Source organism: Loxodonta africana, unplaced genomic scaffold, assembly GCF_030014295.1.
Source record: "Loxodonta africana isolate mLoxAfr1 unplaced genomic scaffold, mLoxAfr1.hap2 scaffold_29, whole genome shotgun sequence".
NCBI classification, from domain to species: Eukaryota; Metazoa; Chordata; class Mammalia; order Proboscidea; family Elephantidae; genus Loxodonta; species Loxodonta africana.
This window is the reverse complement of record NW_026975011.1, coordinates 1,079,982-1,106,664: the sequence shown is the minus strand read 5'-3', so window position 1 is coordinate 1,106,664 and position 26,683 is coordinate 1,079,982. Positions and strand designations below refer to the sequence as shown.

The following is a 26,683-nucleotide window of genomic DNA, read 5'->3' as shown; positions in this document are numbered from 1 at the left end:
TGACTTGATAACTATAAGGTTGTCATAAAATTCAATATACATTACCTATGCTTCCAATGGGATCATAGTGGTTAAGAGCTACAGCTGCTAAACAAAATGTTGGCAGTTCAAATCCACCAAGTGCTCCTTGGAAACCATATGGGACAGTTCTACTCTGTCCTACAGGGTTGCTATGAGTCGGAATCGACTCTACAACTCTACGGCAATGGGTTTGGTTTTGGTTTATGCTTCCAATATCTGGTTGTCCCAAACATAACAACATTAATATTTAATTGTTCCTCTTATTGAATTTTATCACACAGAGAAGCAGTAGTATTACAGAGGCAAAATGGTAAACAAGATGTCAAAAGGAAGTAAGTCGGGTAGGGACAAATATTGAGTAAAAGGGATGATATTTACCCAAAATATTTTCAGGAACTCCTTCCCACATAGAGGGCATATAGGGCATACTATTCTTCAATTCATCATATAGTTTTTAGCCTCCTTATCATCATGTTTGTTCTGAAGTTTCTCTGAGATGTCATTACTCAACTTTTCAAAATAAACCTCAGAAGAGTGTCAACTGCAAATTATGTTTTCTTTCATTTTTGAAACATGTAGGGAGTAATTATTCTATACTGTGATATTACAATATTCTATTTAATGTACTGACTTGGAGATGGAAAAGCTGGCATTCTGCAGAAACTATGCCAAGTTCATCAGGTCCATTAACTTTTTATCTAATTTCTAATCAGACATAACCTCTTCTAACTTTCCAGTACTTGAAGCTCTTCACTACAACTTCATTGCTACATTACAACAGAAGCATTTGTGAACTTTTATACAGTCTACTATTTCAAGAAGCAATAAATCTGGGATTCATTCTTCTCTCCCCACACAACAATGATGGCTTTTCACATAGCAGATGCTCATAAAATATTTGTTGAATTCAAAAGGTAGATTTTCTTCCCCAGATTTGTATTTTGTTCTACTTGTTTCCTAAGTTAATGGTAAACTTTTACAAACACTGAGTTGTTAATTTTTTTTCCCTGTTCCTTTCTCAGAAGATGTGGCAGCAGTATAGTGACAAAACATAAGGAAGCGTATTAGAATATTATGCTGAATTACTCTGTAATGATGTCTTTCTGAGTTCATAAAGATGGAAATAATCTTTTACTTAGACTAAGTTACTATCAAGTCTATTTACCCCTTTTTTAAATAAGCATTCTCATAGAATACTGGAGGGAAAAAGGGTCTCTACATTCCAGAGGGAATACTTTAACACATAATGATGTAAGGTGTTATCATTCTAGAAAGTATTATCACCTAAAGTTTTCCTTCCTGTGTTGGTCAGAAACATCCCAGGTGTTGTACTAAACTTAAATTTTTGTTCATCTATTTAGCCTGTAAGAATAGCAAGTTGTTTTTCGGTGCCATCCAGTCAATTCTGATTCATAGCCACCCTATAGGAAAGAGTAGAGCTGCCCTCATAGGGTTTCCAAGGCTGTAATCTTTAGGGGAGCAGATCATTAGGTCTTTTCTCCCACAGAGTGGCTGGCTGGTGGGTTCTAACTAACGACCTTTGAGTTAGCAGCCCAGTCCTTAACCACTGCACCATGAGGGCAAATTAACCCTCCTCATACTCAGAAACCAGAAAAAAACAAGGGTTTGTTAGGTGCCTCAGGCAGATCAAAGGTACCTGAGAAAAAAAGAAAAAGACAAGAGGTGATGAAAGTTGTGTAGAAAACAGGGAAAAGAAAAAATAATGTCACTGTTTAGAGAGAAAGAAGATTGCAAAAAGAGTTCCAGTCCCACCCAGCACTCTAAGTTGCCCCTCACTGCATTAAAACCCATTGCCATCTAGTCAATTCCAATATATAGCAACAGTATAGGACAGAGTAGAACTGGCCCATACGGTTTCCAAGAAGCAGCTGGTGGATGCAAACAGTGGACCTTTTGGATAGCAGACAAGCTCTTAACCACTGACCACCAGGGCTCCCTTTCCTGCATTAGCAGACATTTTTTTCTGGCTCTTGTAATTTATTTGCAAGTAAAACTTAAGGAAGCCATTGTGGCATCCTGAAACCAGAGATTCTATGTTGTGGGCTATAAACATCCTTCACCAAGGAACCAGATTTACAGCAAGGGGTTAAAGAAGATAATTATATATAAATATAATAACTATAACTATACATAGAGAGAGAGAAAGAGACAAAGAAAGCCCTGGTGGCAGAGTGGTTAAGAGCTCGGACTACAAACCAAAAGGTTGGCAGCTCAAATCCACTAGCTGCTCCTTGGAAACCCTATGAAGTAGGTGTACTCTGCTCTGTAAGGTCACTATGAGTTGGAATGGACTCGGTGGCAACAGGTTTGCGTTTCCTTTGGTATACATATAGTTATAGTTTTATAGTTATAACGGTTATAGTTATAGTAGTTACAGTTATAGTTATAACCATAGCTATAGTTATTATATAGTTGTTATAGTTATTTATACATAATTATTTGCAACTTAATAGATACCTCTTATTTATCTAATTCATTTCCATTTGTTCTACTAATACATGTTAGTAAAAAGTCATTTAATAGAGAATACTGTTTTATTGAAATGATTTTACTTCATCAAATATTTATTGAGTAGTGGAAATTACAGAACACTGTATTTTGCTCGTGAGGAACCTGTGCATAAATGAAGAGGCAGTCGTTTGAACAGAACAAGGGTATACTGTGTGGTTTAAAGCAAAGAAAGTTTTGATTTAGAGTCGTATCCTTTCACCATACTTATTAAATCTATATGCTGAGCAAATAATCCAAGAAACTGGGCTATATTAAGAGGAATGCAGCATTAGGATTGGAGGAAGACTCATTAACAACTTGCGTTATGCAGATGACACAACCTTGCTTGCTGAAAATGAAGAGGACTTGAAGCACTTACTGATGAAGGCTGTAGCCTTCAGTGTAGATTACACCTCAAAATAAAGAAAACAAAAATCTTCACAACTGGATCAATAAGCAACATCATGATAAAAGGAAAAAAGATTGAATTTGTCAAGAATTTCTTTTACTTGTATCCACAATCAACACCCATGGGAGAGCAGTCAAGAAATCAAACAATGTATTGTATTGGGCAAATCTGCTGCAGAAGACCTCTTTAAAGTGTTAAGAAGCAAAAACATCACCTTCAAGACTAGGGTTCACCTGACCCAAGCCACTGTGTTTTCAATTGCATAATATCAGTGCGAAAGCTGAGCATTGAATAAGGAAGACCTAAGAAGAGTTGGCGCCTTCGAATTATGGTGTTGGCAAAGAATATTGAATATATCGTGGACTGCCAAAAGAATGAACAAATCTGTCATGGAATAAGTAGAGCCAGAATGCTCCTTAGTAGCAAGAATGAGGAGACTTCGTCTCACATACTTTGGGCATGTTATCAGGAGCAATCAGTCCCTGGAGAAGGATATCATGCTTGGTAAAGCAGAAAGTCAGAAAAAAAAAAAGAAGACACTCAACAAAATGGATTGACATGGTGGCCACAACAATGGGCTCGAGCATAACAATGATTATAAGGATGGTGCAGGACCAGGCAGTGTTTCATTCTGTTGTGCATAGGGTTGCTATGAGTTGGAGCTAATGGCAACTAACAACAACAACCTTTTATATGCTAGACACCGTGTTTAACCCTTTGCATAAGATACATATATATTTAATTTACTTAGCTATTCCATGAGTTATGTATTAGCAATGACATTTTATATGAGAGAAAATTGAAATTCACAGAAGTAGCTTGCCCAGGTTGCACATTTAGAAAATTCAATACTGAAATCTATACCAGTGACTATTTTCATCCATGGTTTGTCTTCTTTCTACTCATTTTCCATACACTCTCCTGAATTGGGAATCAGGGAGTATTAGAAAGTGATGATGAAGAAAGACGTAGCTAATGGTTAAGTGATGGTATGTCAGGTTGGGGAGTTAAAATTAACGGTAAAGCCGTGGGGATAGGGTTGAATTTGAAGTGCCCATAGCATATGCTAGTGAAAATGTTCAGTAGACACTTGTATTTTTTTTTTTTTTTTTATGAAATTCAAGTCAGGGCTGTAGAACTAGATTTTGGAATCTTTACTTGTGTATGATAGCTGAAATCATGAGATTAGATGAGGTCACCCAAGGAAAACAAGTAGAGAGTTTGGATAATTGGGCAAGCAACAAAATGTAGGGTTACACTAGCATCTAAAAGACTGGCAGAAACAACGAAGAATCCCAGAAGGGACTCAGGAAACATTTCCAAAGAATCATGAGCAAAATCACAAAAGAGTAGTCATATGGAACCCAAAGCATTATAGTTTTAGGAAGGAATTAGTGAATTTTCTGCATAAGAAAGCCACCTGAGCACTAGTGTCTGAAACCCATATACAGGCAAATCCTGATTAAACTGATCAGTGACTAAAGAAATGTAAAATAAGAAAAAGGACTAGGAACTAAGAAATAATTCCACTTTTATTCCTCAAACAAAGTAGATTCTACTGAACTGTAGAGGACCCCTGGTAGCATAGTGCTTAAGAGCTCGGCTGATAACCAAAAGGTTGGCAGTTTGAATCCACCAGCCTCTCCTTGGAAACCCTATGGGGCAGTTCTACTCTGTCCTATAGGGTCACTATGAGTTGGAACTGACTCAATGGAACACAACAACAACTGAACTGTAAGCACTTGATGAAGGTAGGGATCATGACTCACTTGTTCACTGTCATATCTAATATCAACCAACCAACCAACCCATTGCTGTCAAGTCAATTCTGAATCATAGCAATGCCATAGGACAGAGTAGAACTGCCCCCTAGACTTTTCAAGGAGTGCTTGGTGGATTTGAACTGCTGACCTTTTCATTAACAGCCGTGGCACTTAACCATCAAGCCACCAGGGTTTCCATATCTAATATAAACTGAAAAAACCAAACCCAGTGCCGTTGAGTCGATTCCAACTCATAGCAACCCTATAGGACAGAGTAGAACTGCCCCATAGAGTTTCCAAGGAGCGCCTGGTGGATACGAACTGCCAACCCTTTGGTTAGCAGCTGTAGCACTTAACCACTACGCCACCAGGGTTTAATAAATGATAGTTTATAGCATGCATTTAATAATCAATTGTTCAGTAACTGAATGAATAAAGCAAAGAAAAAATTGGAAAATAATTTAAGTAATAACATAATTACCTTTTCTGAAAAATTACCTTTGTAATGGTAAATGAAATAAGTACAAGAAATTCTCTCTGAACTTACACTAAGACCACTAATTGAAAAGAACAGCAAACAGAAGTGAGGTCAGGGTTTGGGACACAAGTACTCCTCTGGGATTCCTTTACATTGATGTGACTTAACAGCACTTAGAATCTACTGGGAGACAATATCAAATGAAATATTGAAAATGACAGGTTGTCTCCGTAATAGAGTATGATGTCTTCACGAAGTAGTGTGCAATATGGTGTCAATACGGAATGGATGCATCCATCCTTTGGGGAATATCTGCTATCTTGCTGCACAATATCTAAACACCCTTCCAGATATATCCTGCCTGCTTTATAAGGATGCTAAAGATGAGTTGCAGAAAAACTGTCTTAGTGGGCTCTGATTGTGCCTTATCGGAGTCCATTTTCCTTCCTTGGGTAACTGAACCTTGATCTTCCTCTGAGGAACTAACGATGTTCCAATGTTCAAATTTCTGAGGTAATACCATACATTTTCACAAGGAGTATAGGAAATGCAACCTAACCATGTACCAAAGAAAGACTGAATATTTGTGAACATCCCTAAAAACCTCCACATTATGAGGAAAGGGTTAAGCAGAATATTCTATTTTTTTTTGTTTTAATCAGGAACATGGATAATCTGTAATCCACAAACAGCCTAAGCTTATATTTTTTAATATCTGTCTAAAAATGTCAATTCCTAGCCACTTAGACTGTGTCATATTTAGAGTACAATTTCTAGAACACTTAAATAGACTGGTGTTCTATGTAGAAGACAAATGGAAGAAAGATTTCCCCTTGAAAAAAAATTTTTTCCCCTTATTTATTAAATATTATTAAGATACATGGTCTTAAAAGTTGGTTTGGGGGTATTTGATTAATTTTTTGTAAGCAGAAGAATATCTATAGAAATGTTTTCATCTACCATTGTACCTATATTTGTACCTACTTTAGTCCAGAAATTGTGAAGCAAATAATTAAAGAGGACTTGTAGAGGTTAGGAGAGGCATGATAATGAAGAAATCTTAGAGTTGTACATGATATCACACAGTTGTTTGATTCTTAGAATATAGCCTGGTCTCAAAAATCTAGCCAAGTAGAAGAAGGTTCCCAGTTTGGAAAGTGGCAGTGAGATATATCTTAACACCTTCATTGATTTGCTACAGCTCAAGAAATAGATGAACATCCAGGACCTTGAGTCTTAAGTGGACTTGTGACCTCTGATTGGAAGACTGTCTGCAGGTGCCTGTAAGAAATTCCTTCAAGTGAAAAGCTAAGAAAGACTACATGATCAAAGAGACTTACCTTTATTCTACTGCACCCAATGTGACTTATTACTTGGTGTGTAAATGTTGGTATGTAGATGCCAAGCATTTCTCTGGGGTGTAATTTCTTGAGGTCATGAGCTAAATTAAGGCAATGATAATGATGTATTCTTTACAACAGTCCTACAGATTCCCTCGAACTGACTCTGGCACACGAAGCAGGGGGAAAAAAAGTGCATTCCCTGAGGTACACAGCAAGCTTGGTCAATGTCTTCTTCCCAAATGGTCTCTTGATCTCCCAGGCTGATGCAATGTCTTAATTATTCAGAATGCTTGCTGCCAAAACTGCTTCCATACTAACAGGCACTGTTACTTATCAACTCTCCAGCGATAACTTCTAGCAGCAATGCTTTCTTGGCAGGAACTTTGGAGCTGAATCCTACTATAAAAAAATTTTTTTTTTTTGAGAAAAAGGAGCTACTGAAAATGACTCCTACTAGCAGTTCCAATTCCCCAAAGTAGTAAAAGACTCTCTGAAGACATTACATCAGCTGCCGTGTGCAGCGTTTCTGTATCCAGTGGCCGGAGCAGTCAAGAACTGTGGTTCAGGCCACTGGCCTTTCTTCCCATCTCTGAGTTCATGCCAACTCTCTGCCTTCACACATAGCATCTACCTGAGATCACTTTTCTCCCTTTCCTGTCATTCAGAGCATGGGCAGAGCTCATCCTCACACTCAAGACTTGTGATTCCCTTTGAGATTTTCATTGTATACATACATACACACACACACACATATATATATATATATAGCACTTCAGGGTACCTTTTCAATTTGTAGACAATTGTTTATCAAACTTGAGTACCTTGTAGAAATTTTTAACAGGAATGCTCTAAAGTTCAGCTTAAGCCTTGGTATTTAGTCGACATCATTTATCACCTTAGACTATAGCATTTGAAAGGTCCAAGAGCTGAATGCCTACTTCAGTGTCATTTCTGATATCCCTGACCTTCGGAGATATGACTACATAGGTTCCAATCATATCCAATTTACATAATGATAGTATTACAGATTAGCCATGAATATTCATTTTCAAATATTGGTGATGATTCTAGGTGTAACTTGAAGAGAATATCCCCTTATATGTTTTATTTTATTATCACTTCGGTTTTCTTTCTAATGTCAAACATTAACCAGACTGACATTCCCGTAAGATCAATAATTATAATACTAATCTTTTATCCAATATCAGAATAGAGACATGAAAGTCATAACTGCAGCTGACAGAAAATCATTTCAGGAGCAAGCAAAATGAAATTGCAAATACTTGCCTTCCTTCATTTTTTCTTTTGCACTAGCACCTCATTGCTAACCAATGAAATCTTTTTTTTTTTTCCTATTTCTTCCTGCTTCAAACTAATTAATTGAATTATCTGATAGGGCTAACATTGCTCTGTCACATTTTACTGTGCATACATGTGGGTACACAAGCACATACACACACATGAACACACACAAAACACCCTTAAGGTATGTGAAATTTATTATTTAATAATATTTTTACTTTGTGTCTGATTTGTGTTATGGATTGAATTGTATCCCCCAAAATATGCATTAGAACCCTAACCCCTGTACCTATGGATGTAATCTAATATAATAATCGCCTTACATGTAGTGTGATGTAATCATTTTCCTTACAATTATAGGTACAATAAAGTGCAGGAGGCTTGTTAATTATAGGAAAAGTGTGAAACAAATACCTGAGATAAAATCAGGAATAGATGATGCTCCGGAGACTGCCCCTGAGGCAGCAGCAACAGCCTTGGCATCTGTCTTGCTACCAGATTCAAAATGGTCTGTAATTTATTTGAAAAGGGTGACATCAACAGACAATTAGCAGAACTTGTAACTGAAGCACACTTCCAGGTCTTTCAGATAAAAATAAAATGATAAAGACTCTAAACTCGAAGGGAGAAGGGGAGAACTTGTTATGAAAGGAGTTGACAACACACTTTTAAAAAATGGTGATTGGAAAATTTGGCACTCCTGCGATGAATAAACGAAGCCAGTGCCGTAGTAAGTGTGCAGGAACAAAGGTCTGGTGGTCTACGTATGAACTCGGCCAGTGGGAGCCCTGTGGATCACATCTGTCTGACCCACTACCGATCACGGCAGTGGCACATGACCTGGCAGCAGTTTGTTCTGTTATGCATGGGGTCACTATGACTGAGGGGTAAACTCGATGGCAGCTAATGAGAACAACAGCGATAAACGTTCAGAGAAAAATCAATTCTCAGAACCATTTCCTAAACAGGTGCAGGAACAAACCACCCACCCTAATCCCTGCTCAGATTAGGACAACCTAGTTCATGGTAATCTGTGTCGCTCTGTAACCTAACCAACCTAACCTTTATGCTCTCTCCCCACAAGGTGGCGACCAAGTCAAATATTAGGCCTAATTGCTGCTGCTTCAAAATGTGATCTAGACCTAGGGGGTTTTGCAGATTTGCCTGTTTCTTCAAAAATGTTAATGGATTGTGTGAATTTTTAACCAAGCTGTGATTCAACTTGTGGATGTCACTTGAAATACATGACTGTGAAGGTCTAATGGGCCCTCGATGCTACCAATGTACCACCTGCCTTCAGTCCTTTATTCTCCTGCTGTCCTAAAAGATTATTTCATACCTTTTCCTCTGTCTTCAAAACCCCAGTCCATCCTTCCGTTTCTTCAGCCTCAACCAATGTTCGTACTTCCTGTTTCACAGAGAGCACTTGAAACAATCAGAGGAGAATTTCTACAAACTCACACCATTCTATCCGCCCACTATCCTGCATCTGTGACCATGTATTTTCCTCCCTGCCTGTTACCACAGAATTCTGTACTTCCGTAAACTATCCTTGCTACTATCTGAAGTCAAAACCTCCACTTGCGCACATTTCTTGTTGTCTACGCAATGGTAATTGTCTGATAGTTCTCCCCACCGCTGCCTTGGCAGCTGTTGTTTTGTACCCCATATATTCATCTCCATAAAGCCATCCTGTTATTTCTCCATTTTAAAAGTTCCAGTCTCTTAAACTTGCTTCCCTGCCTCCTACTTTTCCATTTATTTTTATTTATTTTTTATTATTAACTTTTATTGAGCTTCAAGTGAACGTTTACAAATCAAGTCAGTCTGTCACATATAAGTTAATATACATCTTACTCCTTACTCCCACTTGCTCTCCCCCTAATGAGTCAGCCCTTCCAATCTCTCCTTTCGTGAGAACTTTGCCAGCCTCCACCTCTCTCTATCCTCCCATCCCCCCTCCAGACAGGAGATGCCAACACAGTCTCAAGTGACCACTTGATATAATTAGCTCACTCTTCATCAGCATCTCTCTCCCACCCACTGTCCAGTCCCTTTCATGTCTGATGAATTGTCTTCAGGGATGGTTCCCGTCCTGTGCCAACAGAAGGTTTGGGGACCATGACCGCCGGGATTCCTCTAGTCTCAGTCACACCATTAAGTATGGTCTTTTTATGAGAATTTGGGGTCTACATCTCACTGATCTCCTGCTCCCTCAGGGGTTCTCTATTGTGCTCCCTGTCAGGGCAGTCATCGATTGTGGCCAGGCACCAACTAGTTCTTCTGGTCTCAGGATAATGTAGGTCTCTTGTTCATGTGGCCCTTTCTGTCTCTTGGGCTCTTAGTTGTCGTGTGACCTTGGTGTTCTTCATTCTCCTTTGCTCCAGGTGGGTTCAGACCAACTGATGCATCTTAGATGGCCACTTGTTAGCATTTAAGACCCCAGATGCCACATTTCAAAGTGGGATGCAGAATGTTTTCATAATAGAATTATTTTGCCAATTGACTTAGAAGTCCCCTTGAACCATGGTTCCCTACCCCCCGCCCTTGCTCCGTTGACTTTTGAAGTATTCAGTTTATCCCCGGAACTTTTTGCTTTTGGTCCAGTCCAGTCCAGTTGAGCTGACCTTCCATGTATTGAGTGTTGTCCTTCCTTCACCTAAAGCAGTTCTTATCTGCTAATTAATCAGTAAAAAACCCTCTCCCTCCTTCCCTCCCTCCCTCTCCCCCTCGTAACCACAAAAGTATGTGTTCTTCTCGGTTTATACTATTTCGCAAGATCTTATAACAGTGGTCTTATACAATATTTGTCCTTTTGCCTCTGACTAATTTCGCTCAGCATAATGCCTTCCAGGTTCCTCCATGTTATGAAATGTTTCACAGATTCGTCACTGTTCTTTATCGATGCGTAGTATTCCATTGTGTGAATATACCACAATTTATACTTATTTATTTATTTATTTATTTACCCATTCATCCGTTGATGGACACCTTGGTTGCTTCCAGCTTTTTGCTATTGTAAACAGAGCTGCAATAAACATGGGTGTGCATATATCTGTTTGTGTGAAGGCTCTTGTTTCTCTAGGGTATATTCCGAGGAGTTGGATTTCTGGGTTGTATGGTACTTCTATTTCTAACTGTTTAAGATAACTCCAGATAGATTTCCAAAGTGGTTGTACCATTTTACATTCCCACCAGCAGGGTATAAGAGTTCCAATCTCTCCGCAGCCTCTCCAATATTTATTATTTTGTGTTTTTTGGATTAATGCCAGCCTTGTTGGAGTGAGATGGAATCTCATCGTAGTTTTAATCTGCATTTCTCTAATGGCTAATGATCGAGAGCATTTTCTCACGTATCTGTTTGCTGCCTGAATATCTTCTTTAGTGAAATGTGTGTTCATATCCTTTGCCCACTTCTTTTTTTTTAATTAATTTTTATTAAGCTTCAAGTGAACATTTACCATTCCAATCAGTCTGTCACATGTAAGTTTACATACATCTTACTCCCTTCTCCCACTTGCTCTCCCCCTATTGAGTCAGCCCTTTCAGTCTCTCGTTTCGTGCCAATTTTGCCGTCTTCCCTCTTTCTCTATCTTCCCATCCCCTCTCCTGTCAAGAGTTGCCAACACACTCTCCAGTGTCCACCTGATTTAATTAGCTCACTCTTCATCAGCATCTCTCTCCCCCCCGCTGACCAGTCCTTTTCATGCCTGATGAGTTGTCTTCAGGGATGGTTCCTGTCCTGTGCCATCAGAACGTCTAGGGAGCATTGTCTCCGGGATTCCTCTAGTCGCAGTCATACCATTAAGTAGGGTCTTTTTATGAGAATTTGGGGTCTGTATCCCATTGGTCTCCTGTCCCTCAGGAGTTGTCTGTTGTGCTCCCTGACAGGGCAGACATCGATTGTGGCTGGGCACCAACTAGTTCTTCTGGTCTCAGGATAATGTAGGTCTCTGGCTCATGTGGCCCTTTCTGTCTCTTGGGTTCTTAGTTGTCGTGTGCCCTTGGTGTTCTTCCTTTGCCTTTGCTCCAGGTGGGTTGAGAACAATTGATGTATCTTAGATGGCAGCTTGTTGGCATTTAGGACCCCAGGCGCCACATTTCAAAGTGGGATGCAGAATGTTTTCATAATAGAATTGTTTTGCCCATTGACTTAGAAGTCCCCTCAAACCATGTTCCCCAGACCCCAGCCCCTGCTCCACTGACCTTTGAAGCTTTCATTTTATCCCGGAAACCTCTTTGCTTTTAGTCCAGTCCAATTAGACTGACCTTCCTTGTATTGAGTGTTGTCTTTCCCTTCACCCAAAGCAGTTCTTATCTACTGATTAATCAATAAAAAACCCTCTCCCTCCCTCCCTCCCTCCCCCCTTTGTAACCACAAAAGTATGTGTTCTTCTCTGTTTTTTCTATTTCTCAAGATCTTATAATAGAGGTCTTATACAATATTTGTCCTTTTGCCTCTGACTCATTTCGCTCAGCATAATGCCTTCCAGATACCTCCATGTTATGAAATGTTTCAGAGATTCGTCACTGTTCTTTATCGATGCGTAGTATTCCATTGTGTGAATATACCACAATTTATTTACCCATTCATCCGTTGACAGACACCTTGGTTGCTTCCAACTTTTTGCTATTGTAAACAGGGCTGCAATAAACATGGGTGTGCATATATCTGTTTGTGTGAAGGCTCTTGTTTCTCTAGGGTCTATTTCGAGGAGTTGGATTTCTGGGTTGTATGGTAGTTCTATTTTTAACTGTTTAAGATAATGCCACATGGATTTTCAAAGTGGTTGTACCATTTTACAATCCCACCAGCAGTGTATGAGAGTTCCAATCTCTCCACAGCCTCTCCAACATTTATTATTCTGTGTTTTTTGGATTAATGCCAGTCTGGTTGGTGTGAGATGGAATCTCATCGTAGTTTTAATTTGCATTTCTCTAATGGTTAGTGATCGGGAGCATTTTCTCATGTGTCTGTTAGCTGCCTGAATATCTTCTTTAGTGAAATGTGTGTTCATATCCTTTGCCCACTTCTTGATTGGGTTGTTTGTCTTTTTGTGGTTGAGTTTTGACAGAATCATGTAGATTTTAGAGATCAGGCGCTGGTCGGAGATGTCATAGCTGAAAATTCTTTCCCAGTCTGTAGGTGGTCTTTTTACTCTTTTGGTGAAGTCTTTAGATGAGCATAGGTGTTTGATTTTTAGGAGCTCCCAGTTATCTGGTTTCTCTTCATCATTTTTGGTAGTGTTTTGTATTCTGTTTATGCCTTGTATCAGGGATCCTAGGGTTGTCCCTATTTTTTCTTCCATGATCTTTATCTTTTTGTCTTTGATCCACTTGGAGTTAGTTTTAGTGCATTGTCTGAGGTATGGGTCCTGTTTCATTTTTTTGCAAATGGATATCCAGTTATGCCAGCACCATTTGTTAAAAAGACTATCTTTTCCCCAATTAACTGACACTGGGCCTTTATCAAATATCAGCTGCTCATACGTGGATGGATTTATATCTGGGTTCTCAATTCTGTTCCATTGGTCTATGTGCCTGTTGTTGTACCAGTACCAGGCTGTTTTGACTACTGTGGCTGTATAATAGCTTCTGAAATCAGGTAGAGTGAGGCCTCCCACTTTCTTCTTCTTTTTCACTAATGCTTTGCTTATCCGAGGCTTCTTTCCCTTCCATATGAAATCGGTGATTTGTTTCTCTATCACCTTAAAAATGACATTGGAATTTGGATCGGAAGTGCATTGTATGTATAGATGGCTTTTGGTAGAATAGACATTTTTACTATGTTAAGTCTTCCTATCCATGAACAAGGTATGTTTTTCCACTTAAGTATGTCCTTTTTAATTTCTTGTAGTAGAGCTTTGTAGTTTTCTTTGTATGGGTCTTTTATATCCTTGGTAAGATTTATTCCTAAGTATCTTATCTTCTTGGGGGCTACTGTGAATGGTATTGATTTGGTTATTTCCTCTTCGGTGTTCTTTTTGTTGATGTAGAGGAATCCAAGTGATTTTTGTATGTTTATCTTATAACCTGAGACTCTGCCAAACTCTTCTATTAGTTTCAGTACTTTTCTGGAGGATTCCTTAGGGTTTTCTGCGTATAAGATCATCTCATCTGCAAATAGAGATAATTTTACTTCCTCCTTGCCCATCCGGATACCCTTTATTTCTTTGTCTAGCCTAATTGCCCTGGCTAAGACCTCTAGCACGATGTTGAATAAGAGCAGTGATAAAGGGCATCCTCGTCTGGTTCCTGTTCTCAAGGGAAATGCTTTCAGGCTCTCTCCATTTAGAGTGATATTGGCTGTTGGCTTTGCATAGATGCCCTTTATTATGTTGAGGAATTTTCCTTCAATTCCTATTTTGGTGAGAGTTTTTATCATAAATGGGTGTTGGACTTTGTCAAATGCCTTTTCTTCATTAATTGATAAGATCATGTGGTTTTTGTCTTTTGTTTTATTTATGTGGTGGATTACATTAATGGTTTTTCTGATATTAAACCAGCCTTGCATACCTGGTATAAATCCCACTTGATCAGGGTGAATTATTTCTTTGATATGTTGTTGAATTCTATTGGCTAGAATTTTGTTGAGGATTTTTGCATCTATGTTCATGAGGGATATAGGTCTGTAATTTTCTTTTTTTGTAATGTCTTTACCTGGTTTTGGTAGCAGGGAGATGGTGGTTTCATAGAATGAGTTGGGTAGTATTCCGTCATTTTCTATGCTTTGAAATACCTTTAGTAGTAGTGGTGTTAACTCTTCTCTGAAAGTTTGGTAGAACTCTGCAGTGAAGCCGTACGGGCCAGGGCTTTTTCTTGTTGGGAGTTTTTTGATTACCTTTTCAATCTTTTTTTTTGTTATGGGTCTATTTAGTTGTTCTACTTCTGAATGTGTTACTTTAGGTAGGTAGTGTTTTTCTAGGAATCCATCCATTTCTTCTAGGTTTGCAAATTTGTTAGAGTACAATTTTTCATAATAATCTGATATGATTCTTTTAATTTCGGTTGGGTCTGTTGTGATGTGGTCCTTCTCGTTTCTTATTTGGGTTATTTGTTTCCTTTCCTGTATTTCTTTAGTCAGTCTGGCCAATGGTTTATCAATTTTGTTAATTTTTTCAAAGAACCAGCTTTTGGCTTTGTTAATTCTTTCAATTGTTTTTCTGTTCTCTAATTCATTTAGTTCAGCTCTAATTTTTATTATTTGTTTTCTTCTGGTGCCAGATGGATTCTTTTGTTGCTCACTTTCTATTTGTTCAAGTTGTAAGGACAGTTGTCTGATTTTGGCTCTTTCTTCTTTTTGTATGGGTGCATTTATCGATATAAATTGGCCTCTGAGCACTGCTTTTGCTGTATCCCAGAGGTTTTGATAGGAAGTATTTTCATTCTCGTTGCATTCTATGAATTTCCTTATTCCCTCCTTGATGTCTTCTATAACCCAGTCTTTTTTCAGGAGGGTATTGTTTAGTTTCCAAGTATTTGATTTCTTTTCCCTAGTTTTTCTGTTATTGATTTCTAGTTTTATTGCCTTGTGGTCTGAGAAGATGCTTTGTAATATTTCGATGTTTTGGACTCTGCAAAGGTTTGTTTTATGACCTAATATGTGGTCTACTCTAGAGAATGTTCCATGTGCGCTAGAAAAAAAAGTATATTTTGCAGCAGTTGGGTGGAGAGTTCTGTATAAGTCAATGAGGTCAAGTTGTTTGATTGTTGTAATTAGATCTTCCGTGTCTCTATTGAGCTTCTTACTGGATGTCATGTCCTTCTCCGAAAGTGGTGTGTTGAAGTCTCCTAATATAATTGTGGAGGTGTCTATCTCACTTTTCAGTTCTGTTAAAATTTGATTTATGTATCTTGCAGCCCTGTCATTGGGTGCATAAATATTTAATATGGTTATGTCTTCCTGATCAATTGTCCCTTTTATCATTATGTAGTGTCCTTCTTTATCCTTTGTGGTGGATTTAAGTCTGAAGTCTATTTTGTCAGAAATTAATATTGCTACTCCTCTTCTTTTTTGCTTATTGTTTGCTTGATATATTTTTTTCCATCCTTTGAGTTTTAGTTTCTTTGTGTCTGTGAGTCTAAGGTGTGTCTCTTGTAGGCAGCATATAGACGGATCGTGTTTCTTTATCCAGTCCGTGACTCTCTGTCTCTTTATTGGTGCATTTAGTCCATTTACATTCAGCGTAATTATAGATAAATAAGTGTTTAGTGTTGTCATTTTGATGCCTTTTTATGTGTGTTGTTGACAATTTCATTTTTCCACATACTTTTTTGTGCTGAGACGTTTTTCTTAGTCAATTGTGAGATCCTCATTTTCGTAGTGTTTGACTTTATGTTTGTTAAGTCGTTACGTTTTTCTTGGCTTTTATCTTGAGTTATGGAGTTGTAATACCTCTTTGTGGTTACCTTATTTTTTACCCGTATTTTTCTAAGTAAAAACCTAACATGTATTGTTCTATATCGCCTTGTATCCCTCTCCTTATGGCAGTTCTATGCCACCTGTATTTAGTCGCTCTTTTTGATTATTGTGATCTTTTAGATTTTGACTTCAGTGATTCCCTGTTATGAGCATTTTTTTTTAATTAATCTTAATTTGTTTTTGTGATTTCCCTATTTGAGTTGATATCAGGATGTTCTGTTTTGTGACCTTGTGTTGTGCTGGTATCTGATATTATTGATTTTCTGACCAAACAATATTCTTTAGTATTTCTTGTAGCTTTGGTTTGGTTTTTGCAAATTCTCTAAACTTGTGTTTATCTGTAAATATCTTAATTTCGCCTTCATATTTCAGAGAGAGTTTTGCTGGATATATGATCCTTGGCTGCCAGTTTTTCTCCTTCAGTGTTCTGTATATGTCGTCCCATTCCCTTCTTGCCTGCATGGTTTCTTTTGAGTAGTGTGAACTTATTCTTATTGATTCTCCCTTGAAGGAAACCTTTCTTTTCTCCCTGGCTGCTTTTAAAATTTTCTGTTTATCTTTGGTTTTGGCAAGTTTGGTGATAATATGTCTTGGTGTTTTTCTTTTTGGATCAATCTTAAATGGGGTTCGATGAGCATTTTGGATAGATATCCTTTCGTCTTTCATGATGTCAATGAAGTTTTCTGTCAGGAGATCTTCAACTATTTTCTCTGTGTTTTCTGTCCTCCTTCCCTGTTCTGGGACTCCAATCACACGCAAGTTATCCTTCTTGATAGAGTCCCACATGATTCTTAGGGTTTCTTCATTTTTTTTAATTCTTTTATCTGATTTTTTTCGGCTATGTTGGTGTGAATTCCCTGGTCCTCCAGATTTCCCACTCTGCATTCTAATTGCTCGAGTCTGCTCCTCTAATTTCCTATTGCGTTTGTCTAATTCTGTAATTTTATTGTTCATCTTTTGGATTTCTACATGCTGTCTCTCTATGGATTCTTGCAACTTATTAATTTTTCCACTATGTTCTTGAATAATCTTTTTGAGTTCTTCAACTGTTTTATCAGTGTGTTCCTTGGCTTTTTCTGCAGTTTGCCTTATTTCGTTTCTGAGATCATCCCTGATGTCTTGAAGCATTCTGTAAATTAGTTTTTTATATTCTGTATCTGATAATTCCAGGATTGTATCTTCATTTGGGAAAGATTTTGATTCTTTTGTTTAGGGGTTGTAGAAGCTTTCATGGTCTGCTTCTTTATGTGGTTTGATATGGACTGCTGTCTCCGAGCCATCACTGGGAAACTAGTTTTTCCAGAAAATCTGCTAAAAAAATTGCAGTCAGATCCCTGTCAGAACTGCCTTTGGATTATAACTGCCGCCTTGTTCCCTGTAAGGATGAAAGTCTGAGACTTGGATCATATATGCTTGGCTGTAGCTGGTTCTGTGTTTTTAGTCCAATTAGGGATGGATTTTTGGTCCCTGGGTTTTTTCTGGTTCCTTCTCTCAGACCAGACGAGTGGATTAGGAAAAGACCAAAAGAAAAAAAAAAGGGAGGGGAACCAAAGCCGCCGCGGAGCCGGAGCCGTTCTCCCTCTGGCTCAGGAAATTCCAATGTTAATGATGCCGCCTGGGGAGGGTGGGGGTGGGATCAGAGAGATAGGAGCGTAGCACCTCGGAATATAGCCAGAGTTGCTTGTCTTGCTTGGAATGACTATTTTATCTGAGATTCCCGAGGGGCATGTCGCCTATGTGTGCTGGCTGTGTGGAGATTGCCACCGGGGATCTGGTCCACTGAAGCCGCTGTCAGATCCTCCGCTGCCAGTCCAATGCCCAGCGTTAAGGTTCCCCTGCTGGGACGCTGCACTCCCGACTCCAAAATCAGTCACTGCCTCCCGGGGACTTCTCGTCCCTCCAGCCGCGTCGCCGCGTTGCCCCCTTGGACTGGCTGGGCCCCCTCCCGGGGTTAGTTCAGGGGAGTTGAGCAGCTCCCCGTGCTTGTGCCGTGACAGCACCCAGTCAAATGCCCGGCAGCACAATTCCCCGGCTGGGACGCTGCTCTCCCAGCTCCAAGACCAGTCACTGCCTCCCAGGGACTTCTCCCACTGGCTGCATCGCCACGCCGCCTGCGCGGACCGGCTGGGCCCCCTCCCGGGGTGAGTTCGCGGGGGTAGGGCTGTGCCCCTTGTTTGCGCCATCAGCTCCCCTGGACCCTGACCTAAACCGGCCGCCAAGGTTACCTGACTGGAACGCTGGCTCCTGGCTCCAAAAACAGTTGCTGCTTCCCCATATTTGTTCATTTTTCGTCTCTAAATCTGTGTTTGTTGTTCAGGGTTCGTAGATTGTTATGTATGTCATCAGTTCACTTGTTTTTCTGAGTCTTTGTTGCAAGAGGGATCAGAGGTAGCATCTACTTAGTCCGCCATCTTGGCCCTGCCTCCAACATCCCCATTTATTTTTTCTTCTTCTTAGTTTTCTTACTTGCAGTTTCTTATTCCTTTCTGTTCAGTCCGTCTTAAACCAACTCCAGGAAAACTTTCCCTACTTCTCCACCTTAACAAAGATTTCTTAACAATAGAGCCAAGGACCTCCACATTGCTAAATCCAATGGTCAATTTTCAGCCATCATTTTGCTAGATCTATCAGCAATATTGGAAATAGCTGATCACTTTTACTTCCTTGATATATTCACTTGGTTTCTGATATCACACAGTTTCTTGGTTTTCCTTCTACTTCATGTGTCACTCCTCATTCTCCTTTGTGAGTTCTGCCTTTTTCACTTCACCATTCAAAGTTATAGAGTGCACCAGGGCTCAGTCATTGGTCCTAACTTTTTTCTTCTGTCAGTACATACTGCTTCAGTAAATGCATCCAATCCTGTAGTCTTAAAAGTTATTCAAATGCTGAATACTCAAAAATTTATGCCTGCATTCCAGACCATGCTCCCTAACTCCACACTTACATACATCTAACCATGTGTTCAAATCTTCACTTAGATATCCAAGAATATTATGTTTTCTAATTGAACTACTGGAAGCAGCAGTCAAGAAATCAAAACACGCATTGCCCTGGGCAAATTGCCTGTAAGAGGTCTCTTTAAAGTGTTAAAAAGCAAAGATGTCACCTTGAGGACTAAGGTGCACCTGACCCAAGCCACGGTGTTTCCAATCATCTCATACACATGCGAAAGCTGGACAATGAATGAGGAAGACTGGAGACGAATTGATGCCTTTGAATTGTGGTATTGGTGAAGAATATTGAATATACCATGGACTGCCAAAAGAATGAACAAATCTGTCTTGGAAGAAGTATAACCAGAATGCTCCTTAGAAGCAAGGAGGGCAAGATTACGTCTCACATACTTTGGACATGTTATAAGGAGGAATCAGTCCCCAGAGAAGGACGTCATGCTTGGTAAAGTAGAGGGTCAGAAAAAATGAGGAAGATCCTCAAAGAGATGCGTTGACACAGTGGCTGTGACAATCGGCTCAAGCATAACAACAACTGTGAGGTTGGTGCAGGACTGAGTAGTGTTCTGTTGTGCATAGGGTTGCTATGAGTTGGAACCGACTCAACAGCACCTAATAACAACAACAATAACAATTGAACTACTAAAAATGACAAAAGTCCCAATTGTTACTGATAATTAGAAGTTGTAGCAGAAATAAGATTAAAAGGTCAGGGGCCTCTTTTTTTATATACTTTTTATTGTGCTTTAAGTGAAAGTTTACAAATCAAGTCAGTCTCTCACGTAAAAACTTATATACACCTTACTACATATTCCCAATTACTCTCCCCTCAATGAGACAACCCACTCCCTCCTTCCACTCTTTCTTTTCACGTCCATTTTGCCAGCTTCTAACCCCCTCTACCCTCCCATCTTGCCTCCAGGCAGGAGATGCCAACATTGTCTCAAGTGTCCACCTGATCCGAGAAGCTCACTTCTCATCAGCATCCCTCTCCAACCCATTGTCCAGTCCAGTCCATGTCTGACGAGTTGGCTTCAGGAATGGTCCCTGTCCTGGACCAACAGAAGTTTTGGGGCCATGACCACGAGGGTCCTTCTAGTCTCAGTCAGACTATTAAGTCTAGTCTTTTTATGAGCATTTAGGATCTGTATCCCACTGTTCTCCTGCTCCCTCAGGGGTTCTCTGTTGTGCTCCCTGTCAGGGCAGTCATCGGTTGTAGCCAGGCACCATCTAGTTCTTCTGGTCTCAGGATGATATAGTCTCTGGTTCAAGTGGCCCTTTCTGTCTCTTGGGCTCGTAATTGCCTTGTGTCCTTGGTGTTCTTCATTCTCCTTTGATCCAGGTGGGTTGAGACTCATTGATGCATCTTAGATGGCCACTTGCTAGTGTTTCAGACCCCAGATGCCACTCTTCAAAGCGGGATCCAGGATGTTTTCTTAATAGATTTTATTATGCCAATTGACTTAGATGTCCCCTGAAATCATGGACCTCAAAACCCTGCCCCTGCTTCCCTGACCTTCGAAGGTCAGGGGCCTCTTTTAACCTTCTGATGACATATCCTGCCTAAGAACTTGGAATACAGACAAGGGCAAGTCAAGGGTCAGTACTGGAGAAGCATCAACGATATGTCACATTTAATCCAGGGCATAAAAGAGAGTTAAAAGAACATCTAAAGAACAATATCAAAGCTAAAAAAATGGGAATCCTAGTGAAAATCACCAAGAGCTCAGTAAAGAGGTGCTAAAACAATTATGAACGAGACACAAGAAAAATAAACTGGCAACAGCAAATCCGGGAAGGACAAGACTCTAGGAGAAAATGTAAGTCAATTTGAGAGCCTCAGGGAGAAAATCTTGATAGCTTGCGAATGCTTTTAAGGTACCACCTTTTCCTTTCTATTTCTGTTGCGGAACCACTCATGGGTAACAATTGCCGTCAGATAACTTCTTGTGCTTTATAAAGAAATTATTCCAAAGGGGAGGAGAAAAAAAAAAAAGAAGAAAGATAAAAGTATATGCCTGTCTTACATGAAAGTATGGGTTAAACTTCATATTTAACTAAGAAATGCCATTTTGGGGTCATTTAAATGAGAGAATGAACTCAATTTTATTGAACAGACACTTCAGAAGATATTTTACAAACATTAGCTAGTAATTCTTACAACGTTATGATATAATTACTAACCCTGTCTTAAAAACAAAAACAATCGATGTCAAGTCTGTTCCGGCCCCACGTGTGTCAGAGTAGAACTGTGCTCCATAAAGCTTTCAATGTCTGCGACGTTTCAGAAGTAGATCCCAAGGACTTTCTTCTGAGCTCTTCTGAGTGGACTCAGACCACCGGTCTTTCAGCTAAACACTTAATCATTTGCTCTACCTAGGCAGTTTAACTTCATCTGACTTGTAAGTAAAATGAGGTCATTTGAGGTTAACCGGATTTCCAAGTCTTTTGGATAGTGTTTGGACTCTTTCCACAATGCTATTTTGATCCTTTACATGATTGTGAAATAACAGAAATGCAGGGATGACCCTGGGCCACATTATAAAAATTGTCTTTGTTTCTTCCTCTATCATCTGGAAAATTTTCTTCACATTAAGCTCTTCCTTGATTCTCATCTTTGTAGGCAACCCATCCTCACTTAGTTCCTTTTGCCAAAGGGAAAAAAAAATTAATAATTTTATTCCCACCAAAGTAAATATGTTACTTATATTTGGAAAAGAAGTGTGATTGTTAGGATAGCAATCAATTCAAAAGAATAAACAGTGAATGATAAAATTTGAGATGATATGGGACACAGATCGATAGAAAACTTTAAGACTCAAGTCACACAAAGGGGTTGGCTGAGTATTTCCTCTGTCTGGTATGAGTCAGAATCCACTCAATGGCAATGGATTATGGTATGAGAATAGCTTCCTTGAAGAATAAATACTGGTTCTTCACAGTAACTTTTCCCATATTATGTACTCAGATATTAATCATGTTTTTAAGAAAAAGGACTGTTTGATCAAATAGGCTGAAGATCAAAGAAGAACTGACAACTTTGAATTACGGTGTTGGTAAGGAATATTGAATATACCATGGACTGCCAAAAGAATGAAAAAATCTGTCTTAGAAGAAGTACAGCGAGAATGCTCTTTATAGCCAAGGATAGTGAGACATTGTCTTACATACTTTGGACGTGTTATCAGGAGGGACCAATCCCTGAGGAAGGACTTCATGCTTGGTAAAGTAGAGTGTCAACAAAAAGGAGGAAGACCTTCAATGAGATGGACGGACACAGTGGCTACAACAATGGGCTCAAGCATAGCGACGATTGTGATAATGGTGCAGGACCAGGCAGTGTTTCACTTTGTTGCATAGCGTCACTATGAGGGAATCGACTTGACGGCACCTAACAACAACAACTTGTGTATTTACTTTTTTTTTTCTTAACATATGTCTATTCTTCCATGTTCTACATACTGTACCGCTGCTGCTGTTGTTAGTTGTTGTCAGATCGGTTTCAACTCATGTTGACCCTGTATGTGCACAGTAGAACTGTTCCATAGGGTTTTCAAGGCTGTGACTTTTCGGAAGCAGATCACCAGGTCTGTCTTGTGAGGAGCCTCTTGGACAGGTTCAAATGGTCAACCTTTCTGCTAGTTGTGTATCACTTAGCCATTTGCACCTCCCAGAGATTCATGTACTATACAAATCAGAAGTACAGAAAGGTCAAAGTTTTCTTACTGGTTATATTCTAGTTAGGTGCAGATAAATAATAAGCAAATGAAAGCTAAATGAAAGATATAATCAGATAATGACAAATGTGATAAAGGAAATAAAAGAAGGTTTTTTTTTTTTAGTGTCATGGGGCTTGAAAACAAATAAAGAAGACTGAAGAAGAATTGATGCCTTTAAATTATGGTGTTGGTGAAGAACATTAAATACATCGTGGGCTTCCAGAAGAACAAACACATCTGTCTTGGAAGAAGTACAGGCAGAATGCTCCTTAGAAGTGAGGATGGTGAGACTTTGTCCTATGTACTTAGTACGTGTTATCAGGAGGGACCCGTCCGTGGAGAAGAACATCATACTTGGAAAAGCAGAGGGTCAGCAAAAAAGAGAAAGACCTTTAAGGAGTTGAACTGACACAGTGGCTGCAAGAGTAGGCACAAATAAAGAAACTATTTTGAGAATGATCCAGGACCGGGCAGTGTTTCGTTCTGTTGTATATAGGCTCACTATGAGTTGGAACTGGATCAACAGCACCTAACAACAACAGTGTGATAGAGAGGGATTGGATGCATATGTGAATAGTCATTAATATAACAGCTGAGTTAGAATTTTCAAGAATTTACTATATAGAAACTCATATTACTCTCTCCCCATTCTTCCCCACCAAGAGAAGTTGATTCTAACCCATATCTAAACGGCTCTGGTGACCATGGGGTAACTTCAGACCCCATGTCTGATGGGGTAATATCAGACAATTTGTAAAAAATGATTCTACAGCAAAAATAAGTCTATGGATAATCTTTGAGGATTAGATTCTGAAAATTGAAATAATCATCCTAACTCTGATAACCTTATAAGGTGTTGAAGATAAAAAAGTTAATGTAAATGAAATCACTTTATAAGATGGAGAAGGAATGAAAATTGTAACCTATTATTCCAAAAATAGAAAAACAATATTAATTGAAAATGCCATTTATTAATAAATTAGAAAAAATTAAATATATTTTTATGCCCGGGTACAAATTTTCTGACCCTGATGGTGGCCCTCCAGGAACAGATATTACTTCTGTGTGGGAGGTCGAATCCAGAGATGGGATTTGACTCAGGTTCCTTCCTGTTGCTATATTCTAACTATTTAAAATTGTGGCCATTCTGTAATTGAGATACACATCACAGTGCATGAACAAATGACTGAATTGTTAACATTGTGGTCTAGGTTTCTGCATGTTGGCCTGGTCTTAGTGACATTCTGCTTCTGAGAACACCCTATTATTAAGGTGGGTGAATGGGAATTCACTGGGGTGGGGATTAGCCTCTGTCAGTGGAGATCTAGCCTCGAGGGCTACAACTGAATGGTATAAATCTGTGCCTTGTCACAGCTGTTCAAACATGCCCTCTGCCCTCTTATATCCCAAAGGAGAGCATTGGATCCATGATGTATCTTCTGAGAAACTGAACAAAAACAGTTTCTACTTTGATCTTAACATACAATCCGCTGAGATTCAAAAGAGACCTGAATGATTCAGTAAATTCTCTGCTTGGCTCCCTCGTCAGCAATCCTTTTTAATTGGAAAGAATATAAATAAATCCCTTGGTAAAACAGAATGTACACTTCTTCATTAGATTCATAGATACCTACAACTTCTGCTTTAAATCTCTCTTCAAAAGCAATAAAAATCGTAGTTCGACAAATTTGACCAGTATTTAATGATTGGATGGCTTTTCTCCATTTATATCCTGGACAGCTTACTTCCACAGTAAGAAAAACTAAGCTGGAATCATTTCACCTGGTTCTTGGACTCTCTGGAGAAGTTGCTTTATGCGAACGAATCTTGGGTGAGATAAGATCTTGGATTAGACTTGAAATGATTAGAGTCTTTATTTCTACAACTTTCCACTTTTGACCAACTCTAAAAACTAAGCTCTAAGTGTTAACTTTATTAATGTATTCTTTTTCCTAAAATTAGTGATGTTTAGAGGGTAATGCTTAAATTTTAGATTGACAGTTTTAATTTAGGAATGAGCTGAATTTTTGTATTTCTTTATAGGTAAAACAAAACAACTACAAAATTTTCTTATAAGCAGGTTTACCTCTAGGAATGACGGTGGTGGTGGTGACAGTGGTGATGGCAATGACAAAGATAGCAGTGGTGGCAGTAGTAATGATTGTGGTGGTGGCAGTGTTGGTGATGATACTGGTGTTGGTGGTAATGGCAGTAGTAGTTGCAGTGTTGGCGACGACAGTGGTGACCACAGTGATGAAGGTGGTGGTAGTGGTGGGGACTGCCTTGGTAATGCTGGTGGTTTGGTGACGGTGAGGATAGAGGTAATTTAGGAGCATTCTGTGGAAACACTGAGAAATTATTGTAGATTCCAATACCAAAAATTAAAACATTATTGCCACTTCCGTTCTACAAAATTCTGCTGGAGTTAGTTACAAACCCACAAATTTGCCATTAATTTTTATGAAAACAAAGCAAAACATGGGGTAATATATGCACTAAAGAGGTTACTTTAAAGTACTTTAACGGTAAGAGAAAAACCTAGCTTGATACTCAGGAAGCTTCAGAGCTACAAGTCCACTGACTATATAAAACTGACAGTCCAAGTGCAATCACTAGAGCCATCTAGGTACTTAGATTTCGATGGAGGTATTATATATAGCCCAGGTGAATTCAGAAAGAAATATCAGCTCCAGAGTCCAGCTTCCTGGATTCAAAAGCAGGCTATATTATGCAGTAACTCTGTGGACTCAAGGAAGTGAACAAGTCACTATGCTTAATAAATGTTATTGTTATTACAGTTATTATTTTGAGATGAGTACATCGATTATTGACAAATCTACTTAGAGAAAGAATAATTGTCCTTTATGAAAGGAGTTTAAATGTTTACTTACTAAAAATTCTTCTGAATTATATTCTGATAAAGAATGCATGCTTCTATAATAATAAAAATAATACAAATGAAAAGGAATTGATATAAACAAGAAAGACAAAACTGATAGAAACATAAAAGCTGTCTAATACCTTATTGTCAGGCATGACCATTTTGTAAGGAGAATTTACCAATATCTTTTTTTTTTATCCAAGTGGATCCCTGGTGGCACAGTGGATAAGAGCAACAGCTGCTAATCAAAAGGCTAGCAGTTCAAATCCATCAGCCGCCCCTTGGAAAACGTTTGGAGTAGTTCTACTCTGTCCTGCAGTGTTCTGAGTTGGAATCAACTTGACGGCAATGGGTTTGGTTTGGTTATCCAAGTGTAAAATGTTCCTATCCTGTGATTTTACAATTCTATTGCAGAAACTCACTTTACAGAAATACTTAAATCTATTGCTATATATCTTTACCTGTATCTATATTGTTATAACCTGGCCCAGTTGCTGTCTAGTTGATTCTGACTAACAGTGACCCTAAAGGACGTGGTAGAACTGCCTCACAGGGTTTCCAAGGAGCATCTGGTGGATTCCAACTTACCATCTTAGCTCTTAACCACTGTGCCAAAACTCATAGCAACCCTGTAAAACAGAGTAGAGCTGCCCCTATAGAGTTTCCAAGGAGCACCTGGAAACTGTTCAGCAGCTGCAGGTCTGAACCACTATGCAACCAGGGTTTCCCTGATATAGTCATAGATATATCAATACAAGACATTCACTGTAGCATTGTAGCAGCAGAAAATTGGGAATATTATAAATCTCCTTATACTGACCTGGAATGTTGTCAATGATAAATCATTGATTAAAATTCAATGTACAGTGCATTTGCATAC

General features: G+C 39.0%; 1 protein-coding gene across 1 annotated transcript in view; it reads left to right on the top strand.

Annotated features, from left to right (window-relative positions):
* The first annotated feature begins 16,697 nt into the window (after positions 1-16,697).
* LOC135229414 (olfactory receptor 4C6-like) overlaps positions 16,698-26,683 on the top strand; it is a 32,794-nt gene continuing 22,808 nt past the window's right edge. Inside the window, exon 1 of the mRNA XM_064279005.1 lies at positions 16,698-26,683. This exon is cut by the window's right edge and continues 22,808 nt beyond it. The gene's annotated coding sequence lies outside the window, so the exon portion shown is untranslated.